Genomic DNA, 23,271 nt, shown 5'->3' with positions numbered 1-23,271 from the left:
TATGCAGCCATACATGATGGAGCAATCTCCTGATATAATATATGAATATAATAGCTTCTCTTCTTTCAACTGTCTGCCCAAATATGATCAGTATGACGATGATTACGAACCTAACGATCAGATCAGCCTCGCAGAGGGATCAGAGCCTATTTTGGTAGAAAGCACAGTTCAGGCTTATTTGCTTGAACCCAATGATCAACAGGCCCAGTTTAGCTGCGAAGAAAGGGAGGAAAACGCAGAGGGTGTCGAGTTCAGTGAGGGAACTTTACCATTTTGTTTCAAGTCTTTTCAGTTTATTAGGGGAAATAATCATGCCATTTATAATCAAACATCACCATATTTTGATATTGACCGGCTAGAGGAAAGTCCAGACCTTGCACTTAATGCATTAACACTAGATTTGCAGCCCCAAAGTGCCAGTGAGCGTCAGATTGAGGAAGACTCAGAAGCAACAACATGTGACCAAAAAATCCAACTGGATTCCCTGCCTGTTGATTTTCATCCATCTCGGATATTTGAAGAAGAAAAAGAATAGTCAGCACAAATCTGTCAGGTGCCATCTGAGCAGGCTTTCAAAGAATTACAGGTTCCATTCCATGTTTTGCATAACCCATCTGATGATAATTTGTGTGATGAGGTAAGTCACTGCTCTTCTCCGCTAGCAAGCTGCAAAACTCAAAATCAAGTTGTTGATGATTCCCCAAGTTCAAAGCATGATAGCTATCCCAAACTTTTGTACAGTTCTTCAAGTCAGTCTGGAAATAATGTATATATGCTACAGGACCCTTTTGTACAGTTTCTTGTTTCAGCAGAAAAGGTCAGCAGCTTCCTGATCTTCTCAAAGATTAATAAAGCCTTATCAGATTGCAAGATCTCCATTCCATGTAACAGCAAGCATAAGCAGCAGGGACCTTTCATATTTATAATGCTTAAGTGGTTGCATTGGCTGTTTCATTTCACCTAACGGAAAGGAAAGTACTGGTTAGGGTAGGTAGGTAGGATTAATAAGGCAACCGGCCAAGCAAATTTTGCATAATACATCAGTAATTAAAAGCAAGGCAGTCTGACCTGCTATTCTTGACTTTTCACAAAGGAAAAGCCATCCCCAAGTGGAGCCACTGTTAGCCTCCTACTGCAGCAGTTATTCATTTTTCATGATTGACATTTTCACATGCCAAATATGTCATACTTTGCAGGCTGTAGTGTTCCATATTTCCAGAACATACCAATGAAGATGCCATGGAAGTATCCTGGTCTAAATGCCACTGCTGTATTCCATTTTTGATCACAGTTATCAGGTAGTTTTGCAGTCAAAGGAGGTACTCAAGCTGGTATTCACTAACCTCCCCTTCTTCTCATTTCCCCCAAGTCACTTACTAACATCCCCCGAGAGGTCAAGATCTGCTTGAGCCTCTTAGTTTCATCGTCTCCATGACATTCGCCTTGGTGAGGATTTGCTTCACTCAAGGACTGCTCACTCATCATCTGTGAGCCTTCTTTTTCCCAACAAAGCCTAAGGTCTTATACCTTAGCGCCCTTTTTCATCTCCATATTAACTACTAACTTTATTATATAACTCCCTATCAGTTTTTCCTTTTCCCTATTAAAATCATGTATATAAAACTCCCTTATGCAAATATCCCCTCCCTGGCAATATAGCCATATTTCCTAAAAAAACAAGTCCGGGGAATCACAGTCCATCTGGGGCTGTCTTTAGCCCATCCGTGTCCAAACAGGGATTAATCTGACACCTGGCCAGGTTAATAACCTCATCCCTAGCCCAAAAACCCCCAAAAAACCCATGTTTTCACCTTTATCCCAATGTTTGTCATGTAAATATATACCCCCGGTGCAAAAATATCAGAAAACCCACTCTCCGCGCCTTTAAAAACCCCATAACTCGCTTTTCCTATAGTTTTAAACCCACCGCGTGCATATTATTAAATTTGGAATATTCCTGCGAATATTCCCTGCCCTAACTACCCACCGCCTCGCCCCGACCGCTAACCGTTGGATCGCCCGCCTCGCTGATCAACGGTGGGCGGGCCGCCCCATCCCCGAACCGCCCGAGCTTTAGTGTCCGGGAGATGGGCGGTATTGCCGCTGTACTCCCGCCACGTGTCAGGCTCTGGGCTGTGGCGGAGCGCCCCCTCACGAAACCACCATCCTCAAAAAGCGGTGCGCCACGAAACCGTTTACCGCCTGTGACGTCACATCCCACGTCACCCTCTACCCAGTCACCGCTTATGTCACCCCCTCTGCCCAGTCACCACGTCGAGTCACCTGCCTGCGTGGCCTCCTGCCACATCACTGCCACGTGTCCCTACCACGCAATCGTCTGTACATGATGACATCATGCTGACGTCATCTCGCCACGTCAACCTGCTGACGTCATGCTGACGTCACCCGCCGTACAATACTAACGTCATGCCGACGTCATCAACACTTTTTGGGCGCAAAGGTGCGAAAATCGCACTTCGGAGCCCCGGAATCCGATTCTGAGGTAGTTTTTGATGATCGATTTGCGCCTAGCGCAAATCGTTCATCGCTAGATTTTTTGGGCCTGAATGGGGAACCTTCAGGGAATCTTTTTATTCTGCGGCCCCCAGCAAGCCCGAAAGGCGCCGAATGACTCATTTTTCTTCACAAAGCTGGCCGGAAGGAGCAGAAAATAGTTTTAAAAGAAACAGAGGCTGAACAACAACCATTAAATTATGAATAAGACCCACAGCACGGCAGAACAGCATCAATTTATTGCCAAAGAGTATCAGAGGAGGGAGGAGAGCCGAAGAGTATCCGCCGAAGATTTTTCAGGGGCTCGATGCACTTGAACATTGATGAGCCCCCCAGAAAGTCAAATCAAGAGGAGTAAGCCCACCTTAGCTCTTAAATCGCAGTCAGAAGCATTCAATACCACCGAACAGCAATGGTGCAAAGACCAATGCACAGTTATGACAAATGAAAAGCACATAGCCACCTGGACAGATATTAACTCATTTTGATACAGCTGCCCCCAACGTAGCTCAAAGATATTTTCTGGCATTTATTGCTGGATAGGATTAGGTTAAAGTAATCAATTTTCTGTTAGACCTGTTAGGTCAGCTGTAATACATGGCTCCAAATAAATCTTCCCTATATATACCACCCTCTGTATTGCTTTAAGGGTTGGTTGGTTGATAGTTTTTCAGTATAGACTCGCACTGTGTACCTGACATGTTTTCTATAATCAAAGACTGCTGAAAAGCTTGGAGGAAGGACTGTATGCTCTTTGTCTAATGGTTTGAAGAAGTGAATTTGGAATTCTTGTGCTGCAACATGACTCAATAAGTTTTCCTATCTCTGTTTTTTCATTAATATACCGTCTAAATAGCAGAAAGAAAGAATAGTCTAGAATTGGTTTAACTGCCCTCTATGCTCATTTTCTACTGTTTCTTTATGTTTTCCTCTGGATCAGTCATGAATATGAATTCCCTTCAGCTCATATTTCCCCTAATCCATTCATCTTTGACAGTTGTCTAGGAATTCTTAATTGCTCCTAGATAGAGCTCATTCACTTTCCCCCTTTTAAGCTTAATGAGAGATTCTTTGTTGCCTCTCATTCCTTATCCCTCATCCCATCCTTTTAAGCTTTAAGTGTTGTTTCATGAGCAGCTACCTTGCTCCTTATTTCTCTTGTGACCAAGAAAACGCACCAGCAGTCCCACTCCTTGACTCCACGCCCAATGGTTTGAAAACTTACCAGACTATGTCTTGCCTCTCTACTCGAAACGTCTTCCTTCCCACCAAAAACAATATGAAACCCATGTGCATCATACCTAGCCTAAGATCCTTTCAAACTAAAAGAGAGAGCCCTCTCTAACTGCAAGTAGGCTAGAACCTGCAGTCCAAAGTTGGTTTGTGGTTACCTCGGTCGTATCCTTTTCCAGAGCTTAAAGGACAACCCGAGTGATAACACCAGGTTAAGTTTTTTTTAACAAGATTATGACTAACAACTATTCTAATGAAACTAGGGTGGCTAACTATAGTTTCGGGGTGTATAGCTTGTCTTATTCTATTAGCGGTATCATGCAACAATGAATTCAAGAAATATGGCAAATTAAAAATGATCTTTTGCTTTAAAACAACTAAGAGTTTGAGTTGTAGTGCTCTTACCACATCTCATCATCCATCATAGGTAATATACCTTTGGACAAAACTTGCCAACTCACGCCATGGTTATCCCAGAGAAGATGGTTGAATACCCTTGCCTTTTCTGGTTAATTTCTTGCCTGCATCTCTGAAAATATCCACCGCATCTTGCAAAATTATGTGCTTTTTAGGCCATACAGCTCCTTCCATTGGCAACCCAGATACTTTAGCTATCATAGCTTCTGATACTGTGATTCTTCTTCCTTTCACCATGGATTGCCCATTCTGTAAATGCTATAAGAATTCAAGAGCAACTTCACTATCAGGGGCATGAAGCCTGGTCAAGTATGACATCCATCCTACGTGCACCAGAATCTCCCTGACTTTGTCAGAAATTTACAATACTAAAGGTTCTCGGCACACTGATTTTCCACCCATAATGCTTGAATTCTTCCTACAATTTCAAAATATTAACATGCAATAAAAACACAGCAGAGAACAACAATAGCAAGAAACATGCAGAAAAGAACGAAAATGGTGAGATAGAACAACAGGTAGATGTAATGGCTAAGTTTCATGGTGTTTAAGTGCAATTTCCATGAGAATTAATATTATTAATTCGAGGACTATCATATTTCCACATGAAATTTAATCATGGGACACCATAGAAACATATGAAATCCAATAAAATAAATATAGCACATGCAAGGGTGTAATGGGAGTCCTCCCCCTCCTTCAACTGAGACGTCATCTATGACCGAATAGATAGGAAAGTGTTATTCTGACGACAAGGCAAGAGGGTGAAGGGTACGACAGTAAATGAGACAGAGTACTCATATCAACGATGGGATGGTAAGAGGTATGCTTATAATGAGAGTGGAGTTCATAATGGTAGTTATGAATAAGAGTTAAAATGCTTTGGGTTGATGATAGGTTATGCGAAAAGGGACAACAATATGCCAAAAATATGCTCTATTGATGGTATCTTAGCTGGGAATGATACGATTGATCAAAAAAACATTATCCCATGCATAAAGGTTCTAAAAAAAATTAAGGAAATAATTTCTCCGAAAAAGAAAGAATAAGAAGAGGTCATTATAATTATTATTGATGTTAAAATATCACTTCAATACCATAAGCAAAGCCTTTGCTACCATCAAGCATCCATAGCCTCAGCAGGGTTGCTTTTTAACCCCTATGAGCCAAGATCCTCAATTTATAAGTGGAAGATTCCATTGGTGTCCTACAGAAGAGATCAATGTGTTGGTGTGGCAACTAGATGACCACACTGCCATTCACTGGGATGTGGCAAAAGTGATCAGGCCAGCTCGTGATGAGACCTCCTATTCCAAGGATATTTTATAGATCCAATGGATCATAACCTTGTGTTATCAGGAAAACTAGTGTCAATTCAGAGCTGCTAGTCCCACTAAGATGGGTAGCTATCTTAGAAACAAACAAACTAAAGTAACTTGTGTTTTCCTTTACGAGAGAAAGAAGCAGAGAGTACCAACCTCAGTCTTTTGCTTGGCTCCTTACTTGTTTCCTTTCCCCTTTGATAGAGTTTCACCACTCCTTCCTTACTTGTCTCGCTTCAAAGAGCACCTGTAGAGTCAAAGCAGCATAATACCTTTAAAGCATAGAGATCTATAACCATAAACAATATAGGATTAGATGTATATTAACCATACAAATGCATTTATCAATAAAAGATTAAGAGATATACTAGAATATGGAGGAAAACTCAAATAGCTTTATTGATAGAAGTAGTAGAAGAGATGATTACAACCACTTGGTCTAACCTAGCGCAATCCTCCCAGCATGAAAGCCCTCTTCACCTCATACAAAGCAAGATCACCCAACAATGTCTTCAAAGAGAAACCAACAACACTTCCTTGCAAATTACAAAATTCCAGCCTTTTGGATCTTTGGGATGAGGGATCCATATATAGATGTTTGCAGAGGGGTGAGTCAGCTTCTGGGATTTTGATTAGTGTCATCTCTTTGATAGTTCTTGGTTCCACTTGGAGATTTCATGATCTCTTACTCATTCTTGGGCGAATTCAGAGAGGCAAGTGTCAAATGAGCAACTTCTAGAAGATTCTCAAGGTCTCCACCTAGCAAACTGCTCGTGCCATTTGTCTACTCTCATTCTTCGCACCCTAAAGAAGGGCTCTCCAATATGCATTGCACTTTTTGCATGTGGCAGGTGAGGTGCATTGCACTCTTAGCACTGGGTAGTCTGTATGGTCCTGCTTTGACCAGTTCTGAGTAGTTTTTCATGGAGAAGTTCTGGGAGATGATGTAATCAGCTTACCTTGCTCCTTTAGGGTATGAAACAACACTTTTAGCGACTTAGAAGCCCTTGGTTTATAGACATATGTGATTGGGGTTGCAGTGCCCAAATATGTCTATAACAGTTTCCCCCTAAAGCATGAGGTCGTAAATCTTTTTGATGTCGGGTGAAATGCTTTATAATGAGAATCCGAGGTTTTTCAAGCTGGAAGGTGACCTGTAATAAGATACAATACAATACATTATCTTCATAATATTTTCATGATCTAGCTGAGGTGGGCATTCCCATGCTCAGCTTGATAAATTCGTTTTCATGTACATAGGACAAACAACTGTCTGTGTGCAGAATGATGATTCTAGTAGAGCCATCATCCCTTACTTTGGATGATTATCTGTGCAACAACGATGTACATTTGATGTCTTTATTTTCCTGAATATATCGTAGCCTGGATGCATGAAACTAGATCTGGGGTCTTCAAAACGCGTTCAATCTTCACCTGAAAGTACAAGTTGGTCCATGTGAAAAAGATGTTCTGATGTCGAACATGGAAAGACATCGCCTGATTACCAGCCTATGATGTAAGCTATTAATAGGCACGGGAGGAATCACCGATGATGATGATGACCCTCAAGGTACTGCAGTACAATTAAAATGGTGTGAATACATGAGTCCATGTCAAACACCACGCAAAATCTTTCGGTTGAAGGCCATTAATGTAAACCTATCGCCGGAAGTGAGAAACTTTCCATTGAGTAATGCAAGCTTCAAAGTGCTAAAATGGTTGTTCCTAGGTTGACTTCTTGTATAATGAACTAATGTCGATAGGAAGTGACCCCTCGTAGGAGGGAATTAATGAATCCCACATCTACGACATGGAACAGAGCAAATTACTTTGTGGAGGTGAAAACAATCTGATGATACAAGGTTTAGGGTGGCGGTCATGAAAGAATGAAGCGTGAAGGTATTGCAGTGGATGAGACACAAGTTGGGTAGGTGAATTCTCTGAGCAACTTCTCTTGAACATATTGGCGACACTGAAATGGATTGGTAGTGTTAACCCCAAAAGTGGATGGTACGGTGGACCAATGGTGAATGACCAGTGAATGGAATAACCCAACCTGACTCAATCATGGTGATGGAGTGAAAGTGTCATGTTCAAGAGCGACGTGCTACCAATAAATTTTCTTCAAGTTTTCTTCCCAATTTTCCCCAGTCATTTCTTACCAGTACCTCTTTATTTTTGTCATACCATTAACACAAATGTGGAAAGTAAATGAAGATAGCCAGAGGCTTTGATTTATATTATCAGAAATAGGATTCAGATATTACAAAAGGATTATTTCTTTACAGAGATCGATTGTCGTCGCTTTTATTGGACTTCATACCGTTCACTAGGAACAAGTATTACCAGAGACTACCTGGTGATGGACAGACTCTGCCTCAGAAAGCTTATGATAGAGTTTCAGATTTTTCCTATGGTTCAGCCACTTTAGGTTCTCACCAGTGCTGAGCACACTGACGTGCAGGCTTCCAAACCAATACTATAAGACCAGAGTGAACTTTTCGTGATGCAAGCAGATCAGACACTATGGTCCGCAGATGCAGAGTAGGAAAATCACTCGACTCCAGACTCACAAGACTCTAAACTCTTCAGACCCGAATGCCTCTCCTTTTTCAGGTCTCATGTATTTATAGGACTCATGAGGGAATAAGCATCTCATGAGTCATCAACAAGATTGACGGAAAGCAAGATGCTTCTGCTGATAGTAGGACGTACAGACTGACAGAAGCAATATGCTTTGAAAGGACCAAATCCGAGCATGAGCGGACTACTCATGTTATGTCATCCCTATTCCGATATGGAAAGCCAGAGGCATATGGGGACCGGATTTACTTTATGTTTACATAGAGGAGATTTGTATAAGAGAACCCTCCAAAGACTGAAAAGATGAGATTTGCATATCTCATTATTTACACAGTAGATATTCTTGATCGAGGAATCTACGCAAGACCCGTCCAACTCCATTGTCGGTTGGAAAGACTTTACATCATGGTGTAGTAATCTACTTGAGGCCAGCTGTAGTGTTGGAGATTCCACAGTTCAATCAAGTAATTTGAATAGTACTGGACTCATATCTCTTTCTCTGTTTCCCAAATATTCGTGTCATGGGGATCTGGTAATTCCAAGTAGCTAAGATGAAGATAAGGATTGTGTTCTGAACTTGTCTGCTGATGAAAATCTTCATAATTGGAATTATTGCTAGTGTAAAGTATTCTTTCTTTGTAGTGATTCATTACGAACCAGCGTACATGGCCACATCTTCGTACTCCTTGTAGAAAATCAAGATCACTCAGATTGACAAGATCATTGATTATTTTTCTTAGGACATCTATCAGGCATGGTGTCTCCGAAGTGAAGTTAGGAATCTTTAATAAGGTGAAGGAATATGGTTTTAAGATTAATGGAGATAATTCATAAATCTTCCACCAATCTATAAACCACTCTGGAAGTGGGTCTTCTTCTTCCATATCTTCGACTGGCATGTGCTCATACCAAAAGGAGAACTGCACAGAGTAAAATAAATTAGTTACAAAATTTTGTAATCCCATACCAGTGTAGAATGCCTGTTCTTGCCATTCTTCATCAAAGTTTTCTCGATCTAGAAAGTTGCAGAATATTCTTAGAGTAATGTGGCAACTAGTGATTCCTGTAATATCTTCTTCATCTCTTTCTAGCCTATAGGCTATGCTTCCAATATGTTTGAGATAATCAAGAGCCTCTAAAGCTTCTTCATTCATTTCATTTTGAAGTGGATCTATCCATTTGTATGGTATACCAATTCTCTGTTTGACTTCTTTGATTCGGATCCAGTTATGCTCATGGTCAAACGGATTCTTCTGTAAATTGAAAGAAATCCATCTAGTGGATGTTTCAATTTCTACTTCTTCTTGATTTCTTCGGATAAAATTCAGGGATAAGGCGTGCATTAAATGTTCTTCAAGAAATTCTCTACTGAGCATGTCAGCAAAGCTATTTTTATCTCCTTTGACAAACTCAATATCAAAAGAATATTGGCTGAGTTGCATTACCCAGCGCACCATGGCTGCGTCTTCAAACTCACACTTCTGAATAGAAAACTTCAGGGCTTGACAGTTTGTTCTTATTGTAAAGTGTGTGTAAATGACAAAGTCTTTAAACTTGTAAATGCCAAGGCATACTGCTCACAGCTCCTTTTTAAGGCTAGACCAGTTCAACTGGTTCTTAGCCCAAAGACCAGAGGAGTATTGACAAACCTCTAGTGCCCTTTTATCTGTTGGGTTTTCCTGACATAAGACTGCTCCCCAGCCGGCATGGCTTGCATCTGTCATTATGATATTTTTCCATTCTTCTCTTATAGGTGAAAGGGGCTGTATATTTCTCAGTCTTTCTTTAATTCTTCGGACTGCTTCAGTGCAATCTTTATTCCAGGGAATAGGATCTTTCTGTAGACGTTTATTTAGCAACATTCTTTCCTGAGCACAATGTTTCAGGAACTTTGAGATATAATTTAAACTGCCTAGGAATCTCTGTAACTGATTTTTATTAGTTATCTCATCAAGAAAATGATCAACAAAATTGAGACTCCTTTGTATCACATTGTAGGAACCATACTAAATATTGTATCCAAGAAAGTCTACCATGGTTTTGAAAAGCTTCATCTTGGACGCGGAGAGGACTATTCCCATTTCTTTCACTCTTTTATAGAAGATCTTTAGATGCTTGATATGTTCAGGAATGTTAACAGAATGAATCAAAAGATCATCTATATACTTCTTTAGAAATTCATCCATACCTTCAAAGGTTTCATCCATATTTCTTTCGAAGGTGGATGGGGCATTGATCAGGCTGAATGGCATAATGTTCCATTCAAAATGTCCTTTAGGAACAGAGAAAGATGTCTTCCATTTGTCTTCTTCTTTGATCCCAACCTACCAGAATCTAGATTTCAAATCGAATTTAGAAAAGATTTTTGATTTGAAAGTCTGTGCCAGAATGTTTGATGGCTTGGGAAATGGATAAGCATCATAATCCAAAATAGAATTAGGGGCTTATAGTTAAGTTGAGGGCCCCGAAATCGGGTCAACAACAAGGGGGATACCCACCCGGTCGGGAACCTAGTTGGCGGCTCCTTGCCCGTTTGGTGTAGCGGGTCCGACTGGGGATGATGGGACCAGCTTCCCAATCTAAAAGATGTGTGTGTGTGTAGATTTTGAAGATACTAATCTAAAGGTAATTTTAAACTAATTTAATTCTAGACTCTAAACTGACTCTATGCTACTGTAATCTAACAAAAACAGCACATCTAATCTATACTAACCCGGGGTAAAATTCTTTCATTATGCGCTCTAAAAAGATTTCATACAACAACTGGTAATAAAGATCATTCAGCTATCATAAGAATATAAATCAATTAAGATGAACCATTCTGCATAAGAAGTTAGGCACAACAGTTGTGAACAGCATATCGCATAATCAGTGATTCATATGTCAAGCACAAACAAATGATTCCACCGTACAAAAGTGCCAAATGGTAATCCAGACATTCATACATTAACATATAAACAAATCAGCTGTATATCACTCTAAGAATATGAGCAGAAATTAATAAAGAGATAAAAGTACCATTTATGACCGATTTCACTCACAAACTTCAAGCAATAACGATTTATCTCTACTTACTTCTAACATCTACTAAGAGTACAAAAGTGCAACATTAGTAGCAGACATTAAAATGCAAACATAAATAAATCTCGATCCATCCATTCATCAAAAACCCCCTCCGAGGGTGCAAAAGTGCATGTTCTGAGGACAAGTTTTTTGACAAATTTCCGGACCCTTCTCCAAATGCCATGAGAAGGGTTAAATACTACTAACTAACTAATCTTAATTACACAAATTTAGGGAACGGCTTCAAATGATCGCCCTTTCACTAAAGCAAATTTATTTCTAAAAATTGAATCTAATTTCTAACCGTTTCTGTATCTGCTCCTTAGTGCTGTAAGCAATGTGAGGTTTGCCTGGAAAGAGTCGGCTGGTTGTCTTTTCCTTTTGCTCGGGCGATGAAAGTAGAAATAACAAAAGCTGGCACCTCTTTCTGAAAACCTAGAAGATATTTTTGAAAATCTTCCTCTGGCTAGGTGTTTTTTGCTGTGTGTATACTTAGTATAACCCAGATTTCTTTCAAACTGATTGTGTTGTTGCTATTTTGGTTTCCGGCCGTGTGAATGACTCAATGAGTTAGGGATTTCGTTGCCTGAACAATCTTACATGTTGAAAATTGCTTCCATTCTTTGTTCCAGGCTTTTCTGAAGCATCATCCCTTTTCAGCGTTTTTCTTTTTGGTTTACCCAATCTGAGCTTCAGGATCTTTTGCAAACATGCTGCTTTTGTGCGCCTTTGACTCTGAGTCTTGGATAGTCTATTTTCATCAGTGTCTGTGGAGTGATACTCTGGACTCCGCGGCTCTGCTGCATGCGGCATTCATTTGCGAAGGCATCTCCTCTCTGTTCTTCAAGTATTGGCGTTCTCCCCTTTTCCTTAGATGTTTCCTGCATATAGATTTATATCAGTTACTGCCTTATAGCTTACGCAAAGGAAAAGAGATATGACGAAAAGATTGACATGAAAGCTTTAAACTCTAATAAATGCATAATCATGACACTCATAAGGACTCGACTCTTCGAAAAACGCAACATGATCATCTTTGGATACTCAGGCGTGCAATCATTAATTTGCCTTAAGGTGTGCGCTCGATTTTGGGTTTACAGATCATGCCGAAGAAACTTTGCGATGAGTGGTTTCTATGATTCGTATCGTAGCAATTAATAGTCTCATTCGTCGCAAATCGCAAATCACAAAATCGCAGTTTGTAGGATCGCAGATTGCAATATCGCAATTTTCATTTGTTCGTTGTGTGCTGCTTTTGCGACGTTTGCGATATGCGACATCGCATATCGGCCGTCGGTGATTCCTTTTTGTTTTCTTTTAAGGGTGGTTTCAAAATATGCGATGCGATGAATTTCGCATCGCTTCTTTGCAGCTTATTTATGCGCATAGGAAAACTCTTCACTCTCTCTTTGTGATATAGCTTTTAGGGAGTTAAATACAAAAATTTGGATAAAAATATTTTTGGGATTTTTTGTTAAGGGTCCCCCTTTGCTTGATGTTATTGCTAATACTAAACAAAGAGGGGGGTTGTTGATGACCACAACAATGGCGATTCACTGTGAAGAACCAGTTATCTCTGCTTTTCTATTGACATTTCCACTTCCGAAACAGAAAAGTTTTCATATGTCTAAATTTTGTTATGGACATATAGAGTATATTACCCCTCATCCTGTCAATGATACTTTGTTTCAATCCCTTCTTTTATTCCAATTGTCTGCTTCCTTTAGGCTTAGTTCTTGCATTCATACCAGACATTACTCGGTCCTTTTTTTAAAAGATAAAATAAGGTCTTCTCTGCGTGCTGGCTTTAAAATATGCTCATTTGTCGCAGGTAGAGCCTCTGCTGCCCGCAAGCGTCCATAGCCTCGACAGGGTTACCATTTTATCCAGCAATGATCCTTTTTCCTGCTTGAGGTTATTTACAACATTTCAGAGAAAAATCCTTTTTGGCACTTTTTCCTTTTTTACTCTCTAAAGAACAATGTCTTGGTTTGCTGGCCAAATTATGACACAGTCATTCACTTGATTTACACTTTTTCTGAACAAGCTGGCTCGTGATGAGACCCCTTGTCTTTTGATTGCAACAATCTTGAGTTGTTGCCCTGTTTTGATAGACAGTATTGGCAAAGTCAGCAAGTTATAATATCTGTGATCATGATAAGCCGGCTCGTGATGAGACCTCTTATTCTTTGAGATATAGTGCTTTCTCGGATTGTTTCTCTAAATGCTGCGGTTTCCTTTGTCAGGGAGGAAGTCATTGTTTTTCCTTAAGAAAGCTCTGGACGACAATAATAGAGTTTTGAAAATAACAGCTTTGCAGAGAATATTTATTTTATTATTGATGATACCTTTCATTGTGCTGGGATAAAACAATTTTTAACCAAAGGTTGATTTCATCAAAGTATTTTGAAAGGTTGAAACTAATATCATTATTCAGGCTAAAGTTAACTCTATCTGTCAATAATAAAAATCAGATTTTTCGAAAAGTTTTGCTATTTTTACAAGTGAAATCAAAATCTGATAGAGAGTTAGTGTGCTCTTTCATGTATCTTATTCAATGATCATTTACAACCGGTTTTATATTAAAAAAAAAAAAACTAAATAAAAGAAACTAAAACTATCCTACAAAAAATAGAAGAGTGATCTTCTATGGAAAATACATTTTAAGAATCTGTCCATTCACAGGCAAAGAATCTCTTCTACCTGCCAAATCCTGCAACACAAACGTCGATGGGCCTATGACTTCTACAATCTGAAAAGTACCAAGCCATAGCTTCTGAAATTTCGTATGTTTGCCCTTTCCTTCATGAGCCTTATCCCATTTCAAAACTAAATCTCCCATCTGAAAGTTCTTTCTGGCTATGATGGCTGAGTCAAAAGAGGATTCTATTAGCGCTTGGTGGTGAGCATGGGTTTTCTTAGCTTGTTCTCGACGTTCTTCTAGTTTGATAATTTCCATTTGTCTTAATTGTAAAGAGGAAGTAGATACTTCATCGATGTGTTGTACTAAAGACAAAGAGGGAATGACTAAGTGAGTTGGAAGAACCACTTCTTTCCCATAAACTAAATTAAAGGGAGAAGTGCCGATTGAAGCTTTCTTCGTGATTCTATCTGCCCATAAAGCATTTATCAGCGCTTTATGCCAATTCTTCTGGTTTTGGTCGATTGTTCTTTTGATAATCCTGATTAGGTTTTTGTTTGTTGATTCAGCCAACCCATTACCTTGCGGATAGTAATTGGCAGAATATTTCAATTTGAACCCTCTTTTTAATGCGATGGAGCATACCCGTTCTTAAGATAATAAATGGTGTCCGCATATAATGATTCTGTGTTGTTTAGGCTTACCTCATATGTGTGTACCTCTTCAGATGAGTTCTCAGGAATTTGCAATGCTCCAGCTAACATCTTGCAGAAACCTTGACCTCTTACGATGTTTGCTGGTTTGATCTCAAGATCATATTCTTGTAGAGCGGTAATCCAATTTGCTCTCTTTTCGCCCACATCCTTTTGTACCAAAAGGTTTCTTACCGCTGGAAATGGTACTACGACTTTGGTATGGGCTTTAAGTAAGAAAGGTCTGAAATATTTGATCGCTTTGAAAACAGCATAAGCTTGTTTCTCCACGTCTGAGTAATTGAGTTCAGCACCTTATAAGTTCGAGCTAAAGAATGCGATTGGAGCTTCCGCATTTTCTTGATTTACTTGAGTCAAAATCGCGGCATAAGATTTCTCTGAGACAAAAGTGTATAAGATGAAAGATTCTGAAAAATTTGGGGTAGCTAAAGATGGAGCGTTGATGATAGCTTGTTTGATCAAGTTGAATGCTTCGTGCTCATCTATGCCCCATTTAAAATTTGAATTCTTTTTTATCATATTTTGTAAAGGAGAAATAATACGTGAAAAATCAGGGACAAACCTTTTTACAAAATTGATTTGTTCAAGGAAAGATTGCATGGCCTTTTTGTTATGGGGTATGGATATTTCAGAAATTTCTTTGATTCTGTCAGGTTCAATGTGAATACCAGATTTTGACACTATGAATCCGAGAAATTTCCCTTCACTTAATGCGAAAAAAGATTTCTTTGGGTTAAGTGAAATTCCATACCTTAAGCATCTTTGAAAGATCTGTTTCAAATCTTTGAGATGGTCGCTTTGCTTCTTGGAGTGCATTGTTATATCATCCAGGTAAATCACTACCGATTTATTGACCAAACCTTTAAATGCGATGTCCATGGCTCTCTGAAAGGTAGCACCGGCATTGATCAAACCAAATGGCATCTTCCGATATGCGTATGTGCCCCACTTGGTTCGGAATGTGGTTTTCAACTGATCATCGGGATGTACCAGAACTTGATTGTATCCTGAAAATCCATCCAGGAAAGACATTAATTTTGAGACCGCTACTGCCTGTAGTATTTGTTCCATAGGTGGGAGGGGAAAATTGTCTTTCTGATAGGCTTTGTTGAGATTCCAGAAATCAATACAGATTCTAATATCTCTGTTTTTCTTCCTAACAGGCACCATATTGGATACCCATTTGGAGTGTCTGACGGGGAAAATTATTCTGGCTCTCAACAATTTATTTAGCTCAGTCTTTATCTGATTTTCTAAGTTGGGGTGAATTTTTCTGAGCTTCTGCTGGACAGGTTTTTCATTGTCAATCATAGGGATAGTGTGTTGAATGATAGAAGTGTTGTATGTTTTCAGCTCATCGTAATTCCACACAAAAACGTTTTTGAATTGTCTCAGAAGACGGATATATGCTGATTTTTCTTCACGGGATAGGCCGTGGCCTAGATTAACGTTTTGCGGCTTCTGATCGGTTCCTAGGTTCACTAATTCATAGTTCAGAGTTGAACTGTAGAGTTTAGAATTAGCAGACCTTTTAAACCGACTTTTCAAATCATATAAATCTTCTAACTTAACCACCGATTTAGGTATAGCATTATCAGTGCTATTTTGCTGAATTTGGTGATCATGATGGTCTTCGTCAATTATTTGATTTGAGTAGGATCCTTCAGAAGTGAGGAAATTTACAATGTCTGGATCGTCATTGAATACTCTCCAGTTTGTGATGTTGTCAGGGATGGATGGTTTAAAGATTAATTCTATTGAAAACCTATCGGGACTAAAATCTTCGGAGGGAATCAGTCTAGAGGCTATGTTAGCTAACAGGTCTGCGCTCGCATTTTGGAGTCTTGGGATTGACGAAATATTGAATGCTATGAAATGCGAAGTCAGATCTTGTACTAAAGATTGATAGTGCTTCAAATGACTTGACAGGCAGTGTATGGTGTTACATACCTGTTTGACGACAATTTCGGAATCTCCAAAAACTTGAAGATACTTAACATTCAAACCGATCGCTTTGTATAGGCCTTGCACCAAGGCTTCGTATTCCGCTGTATTGTTTGCGCAATCGAACTCAAGTCTGCATGTAAGCATGGTCTTGTTCCCATCTGGGTTAATCAGAACGCATCCTGCTCCTGCTCCCTCGTTAGATTTAGAGCCATCAAAATATAATTTCCAAAATAAAGATGTATTTACAGAACTATCTAAAAAATTAAAACACCTTGAATCATCAGTTTGGGAAAAGTTTTCAACTTGGGACACAACTGAATTTTCTAAGTAAGGTGAAGTGTGAGCATTGAAATTGCCGAGGAAAGAATCTACCGAGTAATTGCCTATGATACTGCTGTTGTATGCTATTGCTTCGTTCTCTCCTTCCAATTCTGTCACTATGTACTTTTGGTGCAATTCTCGTTCAACCTTTATTTGATTGGGTTTGCCATTGTAGGGTAACCACATGTGCGACCAGTCGGTTGAGAAATATCCGTGGAGTTTCTCGGACCAATGCCTGCTAAGAATTAAACCATATAATTCAGGGATACCAGCTACTAGAATGTCGATAACCTGACATACTTTCGGGTTAGACGACAATCTTATGGTCACCTGGTTAAGTTCACCAATCACTTCGACTTGAGATCGATCAAGTTGAACTATGCGCACTACAGATTTCTGAGGCTGAACATTCAATTTGGCACATATTGATCTGGGTAGAATATTCGTTGAAGCACCAGAATCAATCAGGCAATTGTGCACGTTTTTATTGAAAATTTCATAAGTGAGGAGAAAAGGAGGAGTATGGGATCTTGACCTTCCCCCAATCAAGGCAATGTCATTCGGATCAATCTTACTGATCATGTTGGTTGGAGGTCTTCCCATGTTGTGGGAAGCTACAGCTGTAGGTAAAGATGTAGTAGGCACGGCATGTAATTCCTTCATCATTATTTTCTGTTGATGTTTCAATCTGCTCAATTCGTAAAGAGTGATATTAGCCCTAGTCTTTTTCATGTCATCGATAATGTTATACTCCATTTCATCCGACACTATCAGTGTTTTTGATGGAGGTGCTTGATCTGGTTGGACTGGGCTAAATTGGGTCGCTCTAGCGGTTGTTTTCTTTGTTGCGACCTTATCTTTTGTTGCAGGGCTTGCGCCCTTCTGTTTAGGGGTAGTTTGGGGAGGATCAAGTTGATTTTTGCTTCGTGTGTTAACTGGAAATGCTTCTTGATCCTCTTCTTGTGGGAGGATGAAATCCCACATTCCTTGTAGTTCCACAACTTCTTCATCATCGGTCTGCCCTTCAGTGGTATTCTCTTCTTCTTCTTCTTCTTCAGATTCGACGTTTGAGACAGCATTGGGTGGTTTCACCTCCATGGGAAGGTTTCTTTTAAAAGATCTATAGGGCTTTTTTGAAGAAGTTTCTTCTACTTGCTTTCTTATATCAATCATCTCGTTGGACATGGCCTTCAACACCTTTTGTAATCCTTCCATATCGAAAGGATCTTTCGTTTGCTTCTTTTTGGTGTCTTCTTTGAAAGAGATCTTCTTAGATTTGCGTTCTTCTATTGCAGATCTCTTTTCTAGGGCGACTACGCATTTTTCTACTGCTAATGCCTCAGTTAAGTTTTCAACTAAATTCGTCTTGTTTGCCCTATCTACGAAGATAGCCAAGTTAGATGGTAAGGCCGTGATGTACCATTCACATCTTACTTCCCCGCTGGGTTGAGAAGCAGCGGGAATCTTGTTGAGGATCTTATTGAACTGTAAATTGAAATCTTTAATGGGTTCTCTAGCCTCAGCTTTAAGATTAGATAGGTCATTGATCAATGTCACTGTTGATCTGTCATCGCCAAACTTGGTGAGGAATTAACTCTGAAAAATGTCCCAACTTGTGATGGACCCAGAAGGTAACGAGAAGTACCATGACCTGGTTGTTCCTTGCATTGTGTAAGGAAAAAGTCGGACAACAGCATCTTCGTTGGTAACTCCGTTGAGATTAACAGAAAGCATGAAATTATTGATATGCTCTTCATCTAGCATGCCTGTTTCTGGATTGAATTTAGGTAGCCACTTCTCAGGATGGGCCGATATTGGGCTCAGGGGTGGAGGCATTAAAACCGCCCCAGGATTGTTCCATGGAGACTGGGCCATCGTTGAGCTGCTAGTTAATGAGAGTGCAGAAGACGGTCCCTGATGCTGAGAAGATGAAGGTATTATGATCTTTGATGATTGAAGAGGAAGTGTGGAAGGTGGTGATTTGGGGTGAGGATGTGGGTGGTTGACTTCGCGGTGAGGGTGTTGAAATGGACGAAGTGGATGAAAGAGTCTCACGGTCAGACTCTGGTGGAGCTTTCCTTGCTCTTTTCCTAGTAGGAAGAGGGAGTTCACTTGGTTGAATACCAAATTTTTCACTCTTCAATCTGGTCAGAGGGTGAGCAGGATTGTACTGCGAAGTCACGCTGCTGTTAGATTTATCAGACCTATGAGAAAAAATAGAGAATCCCTGGAGTTTACGAATCAAAGTTTGAATTTCAAGGGGTTCAATAATGAGTTGGTCTGATATATTGGAGTAGGTAGCAGCGGTGGATACTCGAGTGACTTGTAACTCCGGGTTTAACCGTAGTGGAGAAGTCGGGGGAGTTGATGAGGGTGATTTACTCTTAGAATGGCATTTAGATTTTGACTTAGTTGCCATTCATAGTTCGTGCCCTCCTTCTAGTGCCAAATATGTTGAGGGCCCCGAAATCGGGTCAACAACAAGGGGGATACCCACCCGGTCGGGAACCTGGTTGGCGGCTCCTTGCCCGTTTGGTGTAGCGGGTCCGACTGGGGATGATGGGACCAGCTTCCCAATCTAAAAGATGTGTGTGTGTGTGTGTAGATTTTGAAGATACTAATCTAAAGGTAATTTTAAAATAATTTAATTCTAGACTCTAAACTGACTCTATGCTACTATAATCTAACAAAAACAACACATCTAATCTATACTAACCCGGGGTAAAATTCTTTCATTATTCGATCTAAAAAGATTTCATACAACAACTGGTAATAAAGATCATTCAGCGATCATAAGAATATAAATCAATTAAGATGAACCATTCTGCATAAGAAGTTAGGCACAACAGTTGTGAACAGCATATCGCATAATCAGTGATTCATATGTCAAGCACAAACAAATGATTCCACCGTACAAAAGTGCCAAATGGTAACCCAGACATTCATACATTAACATATAAACAAATCAGCTGTATATCACTCTAAGAATATGAGCAGAAATTAATCAAGAGATAAAAGTACCATTTATGACTGATTTCACTCACAAACTTCAAGCAATAACGATTTATCTCTACTTACTTCTAACATCTACTAAGAGTACAGAAGTGCAACATCAGTAGCAGACATTAAAATGCAAACATAAATAAATCTCGATCCATCCATTCATCAAAAACCCCCTCCGAGGGTGCAAAAGTGCATGTTCTGAGGACAAGTTTTTTGACAAATTTCCGGACCCTTCTCCAAATTCCATGAGAAGGGTTAAATACTACTAACTAACTAATCTTAATTACACAAATTTAGGGAACGGCTTCAAATGACCGCCCTTTCACTAAAGCAAATTTATTTCTAAAAATTGAATCTAATTTCTAACCGTTTCTGTATCTGCTCCTTAGTGTTGTAAGCAATGTGAGGTTCGCCTGGAAAGAGTCGGCTGGTTCTCTTTTCCTTTTGCTCGGGTGATGAAAGTAGAAATAACAAAAGCTGGCACCTCTTTCTGACAACCTTGAAGATATTTTTGAAAATCTTCCTCTGGCTGGGTGTTTTTTGCTGTGTGTATACTTAGTATAACCCAGATTTCTTTCAAACTGATTGTGTTGTTGCTATTTCAGTTTCCGACCGTGTGAATGACTCAATGAGTTAGGGATTTCGTTACCTGAACAATCTTACGTGTTGAAAATTGCTTCCATTCTTTGTTCCAGGCTTTTCTGAAGCATCATCCCTTTTCAGCGTTTTTCTTTTTGCTTTACCCAATCTGAGCTTCAGGATCTTTTGCAAACATGCTGCTTTTGTGCGCCTTTGACTCTGAGTCTTGGATAGTCTATTTTCATCAATGTCTGTGGAGTGATACTCTGGACTCCACGGCTCTGCTGCATGCGGCATTCATTTGCGAAGGCATCTCCTCTCTGTTCTTCAAGTATTGGCATTCTCCCCTTTTCCTTAGATGTTTCTTGCATATAGACTTATATTAGTTACTGCCTTACAGCTTACGCAAAGGAAAAGAGATATGACAAAAAGATTGACATGAAAGCTTTAAACTCTAATAAATGCATAATCATGACACTCATAAGGACTTGACTCTTCGAAAAACGCAACATGATCATCTTTGGATACTCAGGCGTGCAATCATTAATTTGCCTTAAGGTGTGCGCTCGATTTTGGGTTTATAGATCATGCCGAAGAAACTTTGCGATGAGTGGTTTCTGTGATTTGTATCGCAGCAATTAATAGTCTCATTCGTCGCAGATCGCAAATCGCAAAATCGCAGTTTGTAGGATCGCAGATCGCAATATCGAAATTTTCATTTGTTCGTTGTGTGCTGCTTTTACGACGTTTGCGATATGCGACGTCGCATATCAGCCGTCGGTGATTCCTTTTTGTTTTCTTTTAAGGGTGCTTTCAAAATATGCGATGCGATGAATTTCGCATTGCTTCTTTGCAGCTTATTTATGCGCATAGGAAAACTCTTCACTCTCTCTTTGCGATATAGCTTTTAGGGAGTTAAATACAAAAATTTGGATAAAAATATTTTTGGGATTTTTTGTTAAGGGTCCCCCTTTGCTTGATGTTATTGCTAATACTAAACAAAGAGGGGGGTTGTTGATGACCACAACAAGTTAACAACTAATCTTGGTTTACCCCGGGCCTGTTCAGCATGATTATTTACATAAAATGTAAAGCAAGCTATAGGGCTCTTTCTTTTCCTAATTAATCCCTTTTCTAAGAGATCTTTGATTTCTGCTTTGCATGTCTTTAGTTGCTCTTCATTCATTGAAACAGCTTTAGATCTTATGAGCTTGCCATTAAAATCTTTCTTGAGTGGCAACTCTACTTCTTGCTTCTTTATATGCCAAAATGCATTCGGATCATTAGAGCAACATTCTCTGAATTTGGCTATTATATCTACAATTTCTTTGGCGTATTTTCCATTGTTAAGAAGTTCTTCTGCTTTTAGAACTTCTTTCTTCACCTCCATTTTTGCTAAGAGATGTTCCATCCTTTCAATCCTAGATATTCTATTTGGAGAATTAGGATTAATAAAAGGAAAGAAAATTTATTTTTCATCCAAGCTAACAAAATAACCATACCCTCCTGATGCTCGATCTAGCTTGGCACCATGCTTCTCAAAATTTTTGAAGAAGGGAGTCCCAAGGTACATGGCACAGTCTATTCTCGGGACTATTGGACAGACAAGATGAACTCTAGTGGCTTCTATCAAAAATATATTTACATCTGCTTCATGCTTTGTAGGAATAGTTCCACTGACAGTTATCACCTTTGGACACTCTGTAGGCCTCCTTAAATGTGTTGGAACAACTGTACCACTAACAATGTTTAGGTGAGATCCAGTGTCCATCAAAACTTTCCAAAACTCTGTGTGATTCCCAATTTGTACCTTTAGTTTGACACAGTACATTACATCTTCGTTTACACAGTGCCAACTCAAACCCGATCTTTCTGCTTCAGAATCATCATCTGAATCTTTCTTTTCAGGACTTGGTTTAGCATATGAAGTAGAAGCTGTATTTGCATGAAGTAATTTGACAGAAAGATCTCTGTGATTTTCTATGCATAGTCTTTTATTTTCTTTTACTGTTTTCCTCAGTTATTTAATAGCCATATGCATAGCAGGAAATGTCTGTGGTAGATCCTCTCCAAATTCTTCATTCTTGAATTGTCTCGTTAGTGCTTCTACTGAAAATAATGATGCAGGGGAAGCATAACCTTGATTTGAAGATGATTTTGAGGTTTTCCTTGAAAGATGATCAGTTAGCATAGATCTGTACATTTCTTTTAGCTGCTGATCACTCGCTGCCATCATCTGAGTGGAGAGATTTATACTAATCTCATCATGTTCACTTTTCATCATACTTATCATATTGCACTTGCAAACATCAGGGTCACTACAGTTACAATCATTTCAATTTGTGCAATAGGGGTTTCTGTAGTATTCTTCTTCTTCTGAGGAAGAGTCATCTGCAAAGTTCAATTCATTCTCTAATTCTGAATCAGAGGAGATTAGCTCATCACAACTGCTTGGAAGGTCAAAGTAATTTACTTTACCCTTTTTGTTCTTATAAGCAATTTTCTTTTTAGAGAACTCTTTCTTCTTCTCAGGACATTTATTAGCAGTGTGTCCTTCTTTCTGGCAGTTGTAACAAATTACTTCTTTCGAAAACATTTTTGTTTTTCTGTATGGCTTCGGTTTTCTGTGTTGATCGTCTTTTTTGTGGTGAAGTGGGGAATTCTTCTTGGAGAATCTCTTTTTCTTTCATCTCACCCCTTCAGAACTGCCAGATTTGCCCAAATGCCATGTTTTACATAGATGATAATAGCCATGCAACTTCTTAGGATTAGTGGCGGTGCGTGCAATCTTCATCTGAGAGCAAAGTTCAATAATGATTGCCTTAACTACTTGATGAATAATGCCAAATTTGTAGTCTCCAATTTTTCCAGGGAGTTTAGCTACAATTGCCGAAGAAACCCAGTTAGGTAGAGAGGCAACAAAAATCTCTTTCCA

Source organism: Pinus tabuliformis, chromosome X (assembly GCF_031772625.1).
Source record: "Pinus tabuliformis cultivar Carrire ecotype Pingquan chromosome X, CPIR1, whole genome shotgun sequence".
In the NCBI taxonomy this organism is placed as follows: Eukaryota; Viridiplantae; Streptophyta; class Pinopsida; order Pinales; family Pinaceae; genus Pinus; species Pinus tabuliformis.
This window is presented reverse-complemented; position numbering follows the sequence as displayed.